Genomic DNA, 12933 nt, shown 5'->3' with positions numbered 1-12933 from the left:
CGCCTGCTGCATGATTTGCTGATTGTACTTTTCAGTACAAGCCGCGAATTTCTTCTCCCAGGCGGCGTAGTGAGCTTTTGGAAAAAGAGTCATCTAGGTCATCCTCATGATTTGAGCAGAGTCGTCCATCATGGCCTGGGCTAGCTCCATTTTCTCCTTTTCGGCCTTGGCCGAGAGCTCGTCAGTAATGCTCTTCTTTTGCTGGACCAGGCGCTCTTTGGTCGAAGCCAAGGATTTCTCCAAGGTCTCGAACTGAGTCATCTTCTGCTTAAGCGGTTTCAGCTCGTCCTTTAGGCCCTTGACCTCCGCCTCCAGTTCGTTATTCTTCTTTATGGACGCCTCCAACTTAGCGCGGATATTGGCAGTAGCCTGCGCCTGATAATAAAGAATGTCATTTGTCGAAAATTCATTTTGGGCAACTTGAAATATTGCCTCATCAGCGTCAAAAACGACCATAGTTTTAGCAGCCCTTACCTCTTTGTTTTTGGCGTGGATCGGCCTACGAAGGCCGTGTACTCTCAACATGGTCTGAAAACAGGGAGAACAGGCGTCAGATCTGAGAAAGGCAAGCGGTATGACAAGTAATAAAGTTTAAAAACTTTCCAAGTCTACCTCAGAGAGGAGACCCATGATGCCATCCAGGTCAAGGGTGCCGACTCCCTTGACCGCGTCCCTCTCCTCTTGAGGGACGACCTTAATCATAGACTTGGCCATTTGGACCAACTCTGGCTCTGAAGAGCCGCCTGTATCAAAAAAGAGAAACATCAGAAACATGAAGAGAGTGAAATAAAATAAGCAAGTCCAGCAGAGCAGGCTATACCTCTCGGCGGCTGTGTCACAACAGGCGGTTGGTTTCCCACACTTTGTGGGGTGGCCGGCTGTTTGTCAGCCGATTGCTTCCTGGTAGATCCAGGCGTACTCTCACCAGTTAGCTTCCGAGCTTTTGAGTCCGGCTGGTGATAGGATGAGGGTTTGGAAGTGCCCGCCTGCAAAAGAGACGAGTAGTCAGCATTCATCAAGCAGTCTTTTAAAGATTATGTTCTAAGGATCGACACTCACTGTGGGCAACCCCTTAGTAGGAGAGGTAGAAGCGGTGCGCTGCTGATGCATTATGGAGGCTCGCAACATGGCAGCCGCCTTCTTTGAAGCAGTAATCTGGTCCATGGCCTCGCCTACAAGTGAGAATCACAAAAGTTACAACATATTCCAACAAATCAAGTTAAGGGTACATATTTTCAAATGGCCGGCTACCTCTAGAGGACCGACTGCTAAGGCCACAGGCGGCCAGGAAAAACTCGTCATAGAGCCAATGAAACTCTGGGACGCACTTTAAGGGTACCTGCTCTCGTACCCCAGAGTTTTCCCTAATCTCTACCTTAAACAGCCCTTGGTCCAGGATCTCCTCCCTGGCCTTGAGGGGAGCAGGCGGCATACTGCGACCGCCTGCTAGAAGAAGTGGATTCTTGTTCCACCTATTATAACGTTTGTTCAACAGGCGTCGGGGCTGGAAATGATGAGGAAGGTGTTTCTTCAATCCTTCCATTTATTCTCTTTGTGTAGGGTTTCGTAGTGACCCGACACTACGCGGAAGGAAACCTACCAAGACCCGCCCCTTAATTAAAGCAATTAAACAAGCATAATAAACTTAATCAAACAAGATTAAGGACAAGAATTATACCTTTGACGCGTGCTTCGCTCCCAAAGAGCTCTTACTTCAAAATCCCGAAAAGACGAGAACTCCGACGGATCGTACCCTCGACCCGACCCGAGCGTCCTAAGTCTTGAAGGTTAGTCAAGACCCGGACAAAATAACTATGAGTTTTACGAATCAAAGGTTTACTCTTTCTTAGAGTTGCCTTTTTAATTCCACTCAAGGTTGTATTCTCAAAATCCCAACCAAGTGGGTATTTATAGAGAATGGGGACTTGAAACCCCTTTTCATGATCAATGTGGGATCATGTGCAATTGCAATAATTTATTTAATTCTAAAATAAATAATTATGCAAAAGAATCACAAGCCAACAAGTGGCAAAAGGAGAGGATGGGTTAGGTGAGGACCATATCCCATGGGGGGGACCATTGCCTTGCTCCCCAAGGGAAGCTTGGTGGCTTTGGTCCCCACTTCCCCTCAAACCGCCATTTGCAAGGCAGCTAGGCTGGCTGCCACCTGGCGCTGCCAGCACGCACAGCCAGCTAGCATGCTTGGCTGGCGCTCCATGCATCACCCAGCCAGTCTGCCCAGCACCTCTATCGCACGCACATCATGCATCGCCCAGCTAGTGCTTGCTGGGCATCGCTGGCGCTGACCTCGCATCCCACGCACTGGCTGGTCGCACATGCTTCGCATAGCGTACTAGCCTTGCACCTTGCATCACGCACCAGACATGCGCCACGCACCACGCACACACATTGCTAGCCCAGCCTACGCGCATCAATGCGCCTGTAGTGCGAGGCATGGCATCATGTTGGCGCCCAGGCTCTCGCATGTGGTGCGATGCTTGGTGCTGCCACGCGAAGGCTAGCACACAAGCATCCACGCACATGGTGCACCATTGCCAGGCAGCCAACCATGCTAGCACTTGGTGCTTGCGATGGTGCTGCCATGCCAGGCACGCACACACGCAGCACCCAGTGCTTGCCATGGTGCGCCTGGTGCCTGCGATGGTGCGCCTGGTGCGCCCATTGCTGGCGATAGGTGCCATATGCACCCAGGCACCCACGCTAGCACGCTGCTAGCTGCGATGGGCTGCCTGGTGCCTGTGTGGCTTGCGATGGCTACCATGCGCACCCAGGCACCCATGCTAGCATGCTGCTAGCTTGCGATGGGCTGCCAGGGCGCGCCTAGGCTGCGATGGTGCCTAGCACACCATGGTGCGCCTAGCACACACATGGTGCGCCTAGGCTTGCTATGAGCTAGCCTAGCCTAGCTACGGCTACGCTCATACTCGTTGCTTGTGATTTTGCGACGCTCGGTCTCGACGCCCTAGGCTCGATTTTCGACGTCTAGATTCGTAAAACTCTGTCGACTCATTAAATCCTTTCGGATTAATTCGTCGTCTCGGATCGGTAATTCGATTGGGTTCGACCCGAAGGGTTCAGTTAAGATCAAGCTGTAATATCAATTGTACCTCGATATTACTGATCGAAAGCGGCCTCCACCTAGGCATTTCGAACACTTGACCTTACTGAAGAATTAGCTCTGTAATAATTCTGAACCCTCTATCGGAATAATACACTTGTTGGAAGGACACCATTCCTTTCAATCTCCCACTTGTCCTTCCAGACAAGTGTGCATATTGTGTATAGCTCATTTCCTTTGTCACTTAATGTTTCTTCGTGAACTATAAGGTAAGATTCTTTGTCATTCTTATTACGTTCAGAAGTGTTTCTCGATCTCCGAGTTCGACTGTCAATAAGCAGATGATTTCTAAAATCCATCTGAGCATGGCCATACATTTTCACAGTCTCGCTCTTCGAGCGACCTTTTAAACAACAAAACATTTTCCCTATTGTTAGTAGGGGGACAATCCCAGTCTTGTATTGTAAGTTCTTCTTACTAAGAGGACATAGTCTCCCGAGTGTTTCCGTTATGATCCCCAGTTACGGCAGACGTTTGGAAACATCAAAGAGTCTAGTACTCAAACAAGAAAACTTTACAGTACTCATGGTCGGAGGAAATAAGTTCCGATAGTCATAATGAGAAATGTACTTATGACAAAATTTTAAATTTTCTTAAAGTACTCTCATAGGTCTTATCCAGTACAGTTCTAATTTGTACCTGTGCAAATGATTTATGACTGTCACGTCCTCGCAGCACAAGAAACGGTGCTGTAAATCATACTACACACTAATCTATGGCAGTCATCAATCGTCCATCTGTTAGATGACCTCGATTAGGGATACTTTTCGATTTAATATTCAATGTTCACTTAACAGGTGTTTCTTTATCCAAGACATGGTCTTGATACCCTGTTTTGAATATTTCCGTAAATCGAATGGACTCATTATTTAATTCTAAACCACAATTAAATAGTAATGGAGTGAATGATAATTTTGCACAAAAATTAATTACTCCATTAATGAATGGTTTTAGCACAGTGTCTTACATTAAATCAACCCGTTTAATTAAAACACATGTACAGGGAATTTCAAAGCCAGTCTCCTATGTGCTTGATTCCCATTGCCTCAACGTGTTTGTTGTGTTTCACTTGAGGCAAAGGTTTAGTCAAAGGATCGGCTACATTATCATCCGTGCCGATCTTACAAATTCTGATTTCACCTTCGGATTTCCATTCCCTTATCATGTAAAATCGCCTTTGCACGTGTTTGACCTTCTGGTGTTCTCTCGGCTCCCTGGCCTAAGCGATAGCTCCATTATTATCACAATAGAGATCTATCGGCCCCTTGATTGAGGGTACAACACCAAGTTCACTGATGAACTTGCGAATCCAAACAGCTTCCTTGGCAGCTTCCGAAGCGGCCAAGTACTCGGCTTCAGTTGTAGAGTCTGTAGTGGTGCTCTGCTTGGCACTCTTCCAGCTGAACGCTCCTCCATTCAGACAGAATATATACCCCGACAGTGACTTGAAGTCGTCTCTGTCAGTCTGGAAGCTAGCGTCGGTGTAACCTTCAACAACCAGTTCTTTGTGGCCTCCATACACCAGGAATTTATCCTTGTTCCTTTTCAGGTACTTAAGGATGTTTTTGGCCGCAGTCCAATGCGCCTTTCCTGGATTCGATTGGTATCGACTCGTTGCACTCAGGGCATACGATACATCTGGCCTTGTACATATCATGGCATACATGATCGATCCGATTAGCGAAGCATATGGGATCTGATTCATTCTTTCTCGCTCAACAGGTGTCTGTGGACACTGTTTCTTGCTGAGAGTTATGCCATGGGACATGGGTAAATGCCCTCTTTTGGCATTTTCCATGTTGAATCGAGCCAGTACCTTATCAATGTAAGTACTCTGGCTTAATCCAATCATCCTCTTAGATCTATCCCTGTAGATCTTGATGCCCAATATGTATTGTGCCTCTCCTAAGTCCTTCATTGAAAAGCACTTCCCCAACCAGCCCTTTACGGACTCCAATAATTTTGTGTTGTTTCCAATGAGCAGTATGTCATCGACATACAGGACTAGGAATGCAATATCACTCCACTGACCTTCTTGTATACACAAGACTCATCTGGATTCTTGATAAAACCAAACTTGCTGATGGCTTCATCAAATCGCAGATTCCAACTCCTGCTGGCTTACTTTAATCCATAAATGGACTTCTTCAGCTTGCAAACCTTTCCAGCGTTGCCTGGATCGACAAAACCTTCTGGTTGTGTCATATACACAGTTTCTTCCAAAATCCCATTAAGGAAGGCGGTTTTGACATCCATTTTCCATATTTCGTAATCGTAATATGCAGCAATCGCTAGGATGATCCGGACGGACTTTAGCATTGCAACTGGTGAAAAAGTTTCGTCATAGTCAATCCCGTGGACTTGTCTATAACCTTTTGCCACCAGTCTAGCTTTGTATATCGATACATTTCCATATTTTTCTGTCTTCACTTTGAAGATCCATTTGCAACCAATGGGTGTATAACCCTCGGGCAAATTCACCAAGTCCCAGACTTGATTTTCAGACATGGAGTCCATCTCGAATTTCATGGCCTCTTGCCATTTTGCAGAGTTGGGGCTCGTCATAGCTTGCTTGTAAGTCGCCGGGCTCATCACCATCCATAACTAGGATGTCCTGATCATCAGTTAAGACGATACCGAGGTATCTGTCTGGTTGAGATCTTTGTCGTTGCGACCTACGTAGGGTAATCGGTTGAGCATTTACATTGTCTGTTTTACTCTGACCAATCTTCTCAGATGCTTCCAAAGTATCTAGATTGTCAATTTTGTCAGGTTGACATTGTTGCTCGTCCTCTCGAACTTCGTCGAGTTCGATTTTCCTCCCACTTGTCATTTTGGAAAGGTGATCCTTCTCCAAAAAGACACCATCATGAGCAACAAACACTTTGTTCTCGGATTTATTGTAGAAGTAATACCTTTTGGTTTCTTTTGGATATCCCACAAAGAAACCCTTATCCGATTTGGGGTGAAGTTTGTCCAAAATTAATCGCTTGACATATGCTTCGCATCCCCAAATCTTGAGAAAAGACAACCTAGGAGGTTTCTTAGTCCATAATTCGTATGGAGTCTTTTCAACAGCTTTTGACGGAGCTCTATTCAGTGTTAGTGCTGCTGTTTGTAGCGCATGTCCCCAGAACGAGATAGGGAGTTCACTAAGACCCATCATTGACCGAACCATGTCTAACAAGGTCCAATTCCTCCGTCCGGACACTCCGTTCCATTGAGGAGTTCCAGGAGGTGTCAACTCTGAAAGAATGCCACATTCTTTCAAGTGATCGTCGAATTCATGGCTCAAATATTCACCACCTCGATCCGATCGAAGTGCTTTAATTTTCTTGCCAAGTTGATTTTCAACTTCTTTCTGAAATTCTTTGAACTTTTCAAAGGATTCAGATTTATTTGACATTAAGTAGATATAGCCATATCTACTATAATCGTCGGTGAAGGTGATGAAATATCGGTAACCTTGCCTTGTGGGTGTGCTCATAGGTCCACATACATCCGTGTGTATTAGACCTAATAAGTCATTTTCCCTTTCTCCCAACTTGGAGAATGGCTGTTTTATCATCTTGCCTAATAAGCATCCTTCGCAATTTTCAAACGAATCTAAGTCGAATGAGTCAAGAACACCTTCTTGAAGAAGTTTCTTGATGCGTTTGATGTTAATGTGGCCAAGATGAAAATGCCACAAGTAGGTTTGATTCGACTCGATGGTCTTAGCCCTTTTGGCAGTATTCTCGATGTTATAGACCTGTTTGTCTAGTGACAGCACATAAAGACCATTTTCTGAATGTGCCTTTCCATATAAAACATTATCAAAATATATAAAGCAACTATTGTTTTTGATTCGAAATTCGAATCCTTAGGCGTCCAACGCCGATATTGAAATAATGTTTTTGGTCACTCTAGGAACATGATAACAATTTTCAAGTTCTAGAACAAGCCCAGTGGGCAAAGAAAACTGAGAGTTCCAATGGAGACGGAAGACATCCTTTCTCCGTTGCGACCCAAAGCTAGACCTCTCCCTTTTCTAGCCTCCTACTTATCCTTAGTCCCTGAGAATTGGAACAAAGGTGTGAGACACATCCGGTATCTAATACCCATGATGTTTTGCTAGCGAAGTTTAAGTCTATAACGAAAATACCTGATGAAGAAGCAACGTTGCCGTTCTTCTTATCTTCCTTGAATTTGAGGCAGTCCTTTTTCCAATGTCCCTTCTTCTTGCAGTAGAAACATTCGGAATCACACTTAGAAGAAGCTGCCTTCTTGTCCTTGTTGCCCTTGGCAAACTTTGACGTAGGCGAGAATTTCTTCTTTTTCCCTTTAAAGCTCTTCTTTTTGCCCGCACGTTTGAACGGCTTGCCCTTCCTCACCATGAGCATGTCATGCTTGCCCTCATCCTTGAGGGTTTTCTCGGCTTGCTTCAACATACCATGAAGCTCGGTGAGGGTTTTCTCCATACTATGCATGTTATAGTTCATCTTGAACTGATCATAGCCTTTGTGAAGGGAGTGGAGAATGATGTCAATTTCCATTTCAGTTGAATACCCAGCATCGAGCCTTTCCATGTTTTCAAATAATCCAATCATTTTGAGAACATGCGGGCTGACTGGCTCTCCTTTCTTGAGCTTGCTCTCAAGGATCTGCATGTGGGTTTCAAACCTTTCAGTTCGGGCCTGCTCTTGGAACATATTCTGAAGCTCAGAAATGATCTCAAAAGTTGTCTCCTTTTCAAAGAAAGTCTTTTGAAGGTCCGGAGACTTTGTGGCCAACATGATGCATTTGACATCCCGATTGGCACTATGCCATCGGTTAAGGGCTGCCTGAGTGACCTCCTCATTGGGAGCGTCGGGCATTTCCTCATCAAGGACGTATTCCTTTTTCTCCTGCATTAGTACAATGCGGAGATTTCTTTGCCAATCAAGAAAGTTTGGCCCGCTCAACTTCTCCTTGTTGAGAATTGAGCGCATAGAGAATTGGTTGTTGTTTGTGTTACTTACAGACATGATTTCTACAATTGAAAGAATTTGAAGTGAAAAACCATTCATACATCAATAAGTTGAAATTTAAAGCGTTCATGCACTTATTCACACTTATTGAACATTTTATCCACGCATTTTAAGATTATCCCTTATGGGCGAGAATAAAATGATTCCGAGATCCCAAAGATCAAGAAATGGATAAGCATGCTTTGGCTTGTCTTAACCATTAAATATCTTAAGGTAAGCAATCCAATTGCTAATAGCTCCAAGCTACTCTCGGTTTGATAAAATGCCGCATCTAATGCATACTTGACATTTTATCTCTTTTGCCACGACATCTAAGGACTCCTTACTGATATCGTTGAGCTTAACCAAGACAACTTGTATACCTAGTATACCTTACGTTCTTAGGGAAGTAGTGATGCCTCGCTTTGGCGTAATCCATCACATAGGCGCATTAGTTCGGTAAGTGTTGTTCTTGGAACGGCAAATTTTAGCTCAATATTATTAAGGGACCTAGGGTTTCTATGTTGGTTGATTTAAGTGAACTTAACTAATCATCGCAACATTATAGAAATCCTAGACATGCATCTAGCAAACATATATAATAACAATATATATAAGGCATAAAAATATATGCATTTGGCAACTAGCATGACCCCTTGAAATCTTCAATTTCCATGGGTCTTCATCTTGGCTCGTCTTCGTCGAAACGCCGTCTTGAGACTTCTTGGCCAAAATGAAATAAAAGAAGCTAGCTAGAACGACTAAGATTAATCTAAATAGTACAAAAATACTTAACGGTTCGCAGACCGTATTTAGATTTACAAAAATACATAACGGAACGCAGTCCGTATTTTCTATCCTAGTCGGGCCCCACTAGTTGCCATTTTCAAAGAACCTGTTTTGAAAACAATCTTTCATTCACCCGTTCACTATTTGTGAACGGCCCATGCAATTTTACGAATTACATAATTAAACACGCAAAACTAGTAACTAAGTTAGGTCGTTAATCCAATTAACGCACCTAATTAAAACTAGTCAAAGTGGTTTAATCCATTATTTCTAAACGCAAAATGCTAACGCATTTAATTAAGCTCCCACTAAATTCAGCATCCGTACTTAATTAATCCGATTAATTAAGTCGGCATAACCCATAATTTGTCAAAATTTTGCAAAATCAAAAATCGAGTTTTTTAGCCTCGTTAAAATAATTAATTAAAATTATTAACACGGGAAAAATCGCAAAATCATAGCTCAAGTACTAAGCAAAAAATGGCATCATCCTATGATGCATGGCGCACCATGGCTGCTAGGCAGCCCATGGCCCCTGCGCCATGGTGCGTGGTGCTGGCAGCTAGCAAGTGCGCCTAGCACAACCTGCCTAGCTAGCTAGCACCAGCAGCATGCTACGCATGCTAGCAGCTTGCTGGCACAAGCATCAGGGGCTGGCTGGCTGGGGCTTGCTGCCTCGCTGCCCAGCAGCCGCACAAGCGTACCAGCAGCCTAAGGCCCCTATGCGCCAGCACACGCACCACACAGCAGCCCCTCCTCGCCACACAGCTACGCACCAAGCGATGCACAACCATATGTGCACCACAGACAGCCTACATGTGGGCTGCTAGGCAGCCCGGCTAGCCTTTGTGACGCTTGCGATTTTGCATCATTTTGCGTGCATATTTACTCGGAATTTAATTCCGATTTGTGTGCGACAATAATCAATTCTAAATCAAATTTTAGAATTAATTTTGAGGGAAAAAAAAAAATAAAACAAATATTAAGTCTAACTTAAACAAGTTTATTTTATTGGGGCACAAGCCTAAATTTATCCAAAAATTTCAATTTTGAACAAAATTAGGTCAAACTTTATGCTTAAAATGAAATGAGCTATGTCCAAAATTAATCTTGCCAATGTGCAAATTAATAGTGGATTTGACAAAAGGGAGTTGGAAAAATAAAATTAACCATCCAATGATAAAAAATTTCCAACTTGCATACTTGTGTAAAATACCAAGATTACATCTTCCAATATGAAGATTAATCAAATTTTACTCACAAGTAATTGAACTTAATGGATTTTAATCAACCAAAACATGGAAAAATCCAAACTTTGTTCAATCATGGAATTTAGGGTTAGGGTTCCAATCATTTAAACCTTTAAAGATTAGAACTTTAACATTACTTGGGAACTTAAAATACAAAATCACAACAAGTTTTCACACCTTATTGCAATTTATTTGCAAAATTTGTGAAAAACAAGTTTATGTGATAACTTGGTATATCAACTTAAGCACTAATAAACACTCCATTATTATGCTCAAGGATATTTTAAAACCAGTAGATTAGTGATGCAAATGTGCATTTAATCTAACCTTGTAATGCTTGCATTATTCAAGGCTTAAAAGAATTAAATTTTTTGTTGAAAAACGAAAAACCCCAGAAAAATTGGGTTTCTGGTTCGAATTTGGCTTCTGGACAACCCTAAAAGAATTGAAACAGTTTCAGAATGTCGATTCCACCCAAAAATCACTATTTTTGAGCCAAAATCTGGGTTCGACAGCCAAATCGAAATTAAAATCGAGTTTTAAAAATAAATTAAAACGAGCATCTAATCTAATTAGATGAACATGAACCAGAAAATTAAATTCTTTAAAACACCTTAATTAAACAATAATTGCGAAAATTAAAAGGAGCGTGGCTCCGATACCGCTGTAGGGTTTCGTAGTGACCCGACACTACGCGGAAGGAAACCTATCAAGACCCGCCCCTTAATTAAAGCAATTAAACAAGCATAATAAACTTAATCATACAAGATTAAGGACAAGAATTATACCTTTGACGCGTGCTTCGCTCCCAAAGAGCTCTTACTTCAAAATCCCGAAAAGACGAGAACTCTGACGGATCGTACCCTCGACCCGACCCGAGCGTCCTAAGTCTTGAAAGTTAGTCAAGACCCGGACAAAATAACTATGAGTTTTACGAATCAAAGGTTTACTCTTTCTTAGAGTTTCCTTTTTAATTCCACTCAAGGTTGTATTCTCAAAATCCCAACCAAGTGGGTATTTATAGAGAATGGGGACTTGAAACCCCTTTTCATGATCAATGTGGGATCATGTGCAATTGCAATAATTTATTTAATTCTAAAATAAATAATTATGCAAAACAATCACAAGCCAACAAGTGGCAAAAGGAGAGGATGGGTTAGGTGAGGACCATATCCCATGGGGGGGGACCATTGCCTTGCTCCCCAAGGGAAGCTTGGTGGCTTTGGTCCCCACTTCCCCTCAAACCGCCATTTGTAAGGCAGCTAGGTTGGCTGCCACCTGGCGCTGCCAGCACGCACAGCCAGCTAGCATGCTTGGCTGGCGCACCATGCATCACCCAGCCAGTCTGCCCAGCACCTCTATCGCACGCACAGCATGCATCGCCCAGCTAGTGCTTGCTGGGCATCGCTGGCGCTGGCCTCGCATCCCACGCACTGGCTGGTCACACATGCTTCGCATAGCGTACTAGCCTTGCACCTTGCATCACGCACCAGCCATGCGCCACGCACCACGCACACACATTGCTAGCCCAGCCTACGCGCATCAATGCGCCTGTAGTGCGATGCATGGCATCATGTTGGCGCCCAGGCTCTCGCATGTGGTGCGATGCTTGGTGCTGCCACGCGAAGGCTAGCACACAAGCATCCACGCACATGGTGCACCATTGCCAGGCAGCCAACCATGCTAGCACTTGGTGCTTGCGATGGTGCTGCCATGCCAAGCACGCACACACGCAGCACCCAGTGCTTGCCATGGTGCGCCTGGTGCCTGCGATGGTGCTGCCATGCCAGGCACGCACGCACGCATCACCAGGCCCTGCGATGGTGCGCCTGGTGCGCCCATTGCTGGCGATAGGTTCCATATGCACCCAGGCACCCACGCTAGCACGCTGCTAGCTGCGATGGGCTACCTGGTGCCTGTGTGGCTTGCGATGGCTACCATGCGCACCCAGGCACCCATGCTAGCATGCTGCTAGCTTGCGATGGGCTGCCAGGGCGCGCCTAGGCTGTGATGGTGCCTAACACACCATGGTGCGCCTATCACACACATGGTGCGCCTAGGCTTGCTATGAACTAGCCTAGCCTAGCTACGGCTACGCTCATACTTGTTGCTTGTGATTTTGCGACGCTCGGTCTCGACGCCCTAGGCTCGATTTCCGACGTCTGTATTCGTAAAACTCTGTCGACTCATTAAATCCTTTCGGATTAATTCGTCGTCTCGGATCGGTAATTCGATTGGGTTCGACCCGAAGGGTTCAGTTAAGAACAAGCTGTAATATCAATTGTACCTCGATATTACTGATCGGAAGCGACCTCTACCTAGGCATTCCTAACACTTGACCTTACTGAAGAATTAGCTCAGTAATAATTCTGAACCCTCTATCGGAATAATACACTTGTTGGAAGGACACCATTCCTTTCACTTTGCCTATGGTCATAAGATAGCCCTTATGACTTGTTATTTGGTACCATCCAGTGCCGCTTGCTTTTGGGGTTCGGCTGAGGTAGTTCATATGGGTGAACGCCTCGAAATTTGGCTCCACCCCATGCATCTCACATCCGGCTACATAGCCAAGAATGTTGAACCAAGAGTTGGGGGCTAACTGCCAAAGCCCCACCTCGTACCCATCGAGGATTTGCTGGACGACCGGATGCAATGGGAACCGCAATCCAGCCTTGATGGCCGCCTCGTAACAGCCAAAACAGGCGTCCCCGTAACTGGCACCCTCTGGCCAGACCACTGTGTCCTCGCCATCCGGCCCGAATAC

The sequence above is a fragment of the Chenopodium quinoa genome, unplaced genomic scaffold (assembly GCF_001683475.1).
Source record: "Chenopodium quinoa cultivar QQ74 unplaced genomic scaffold, ASM168347v1, whole genome shotgun sequence".
NCBI lineage: Eukaryota > Viridiplantae > Streptophyta > Magnoliopsida > Caryophyllales > Amaranthaceae > Chenopodium > Chenopodium quinoa.
This window is presented reverse-complemented; position numbering follows the sequence as displayed.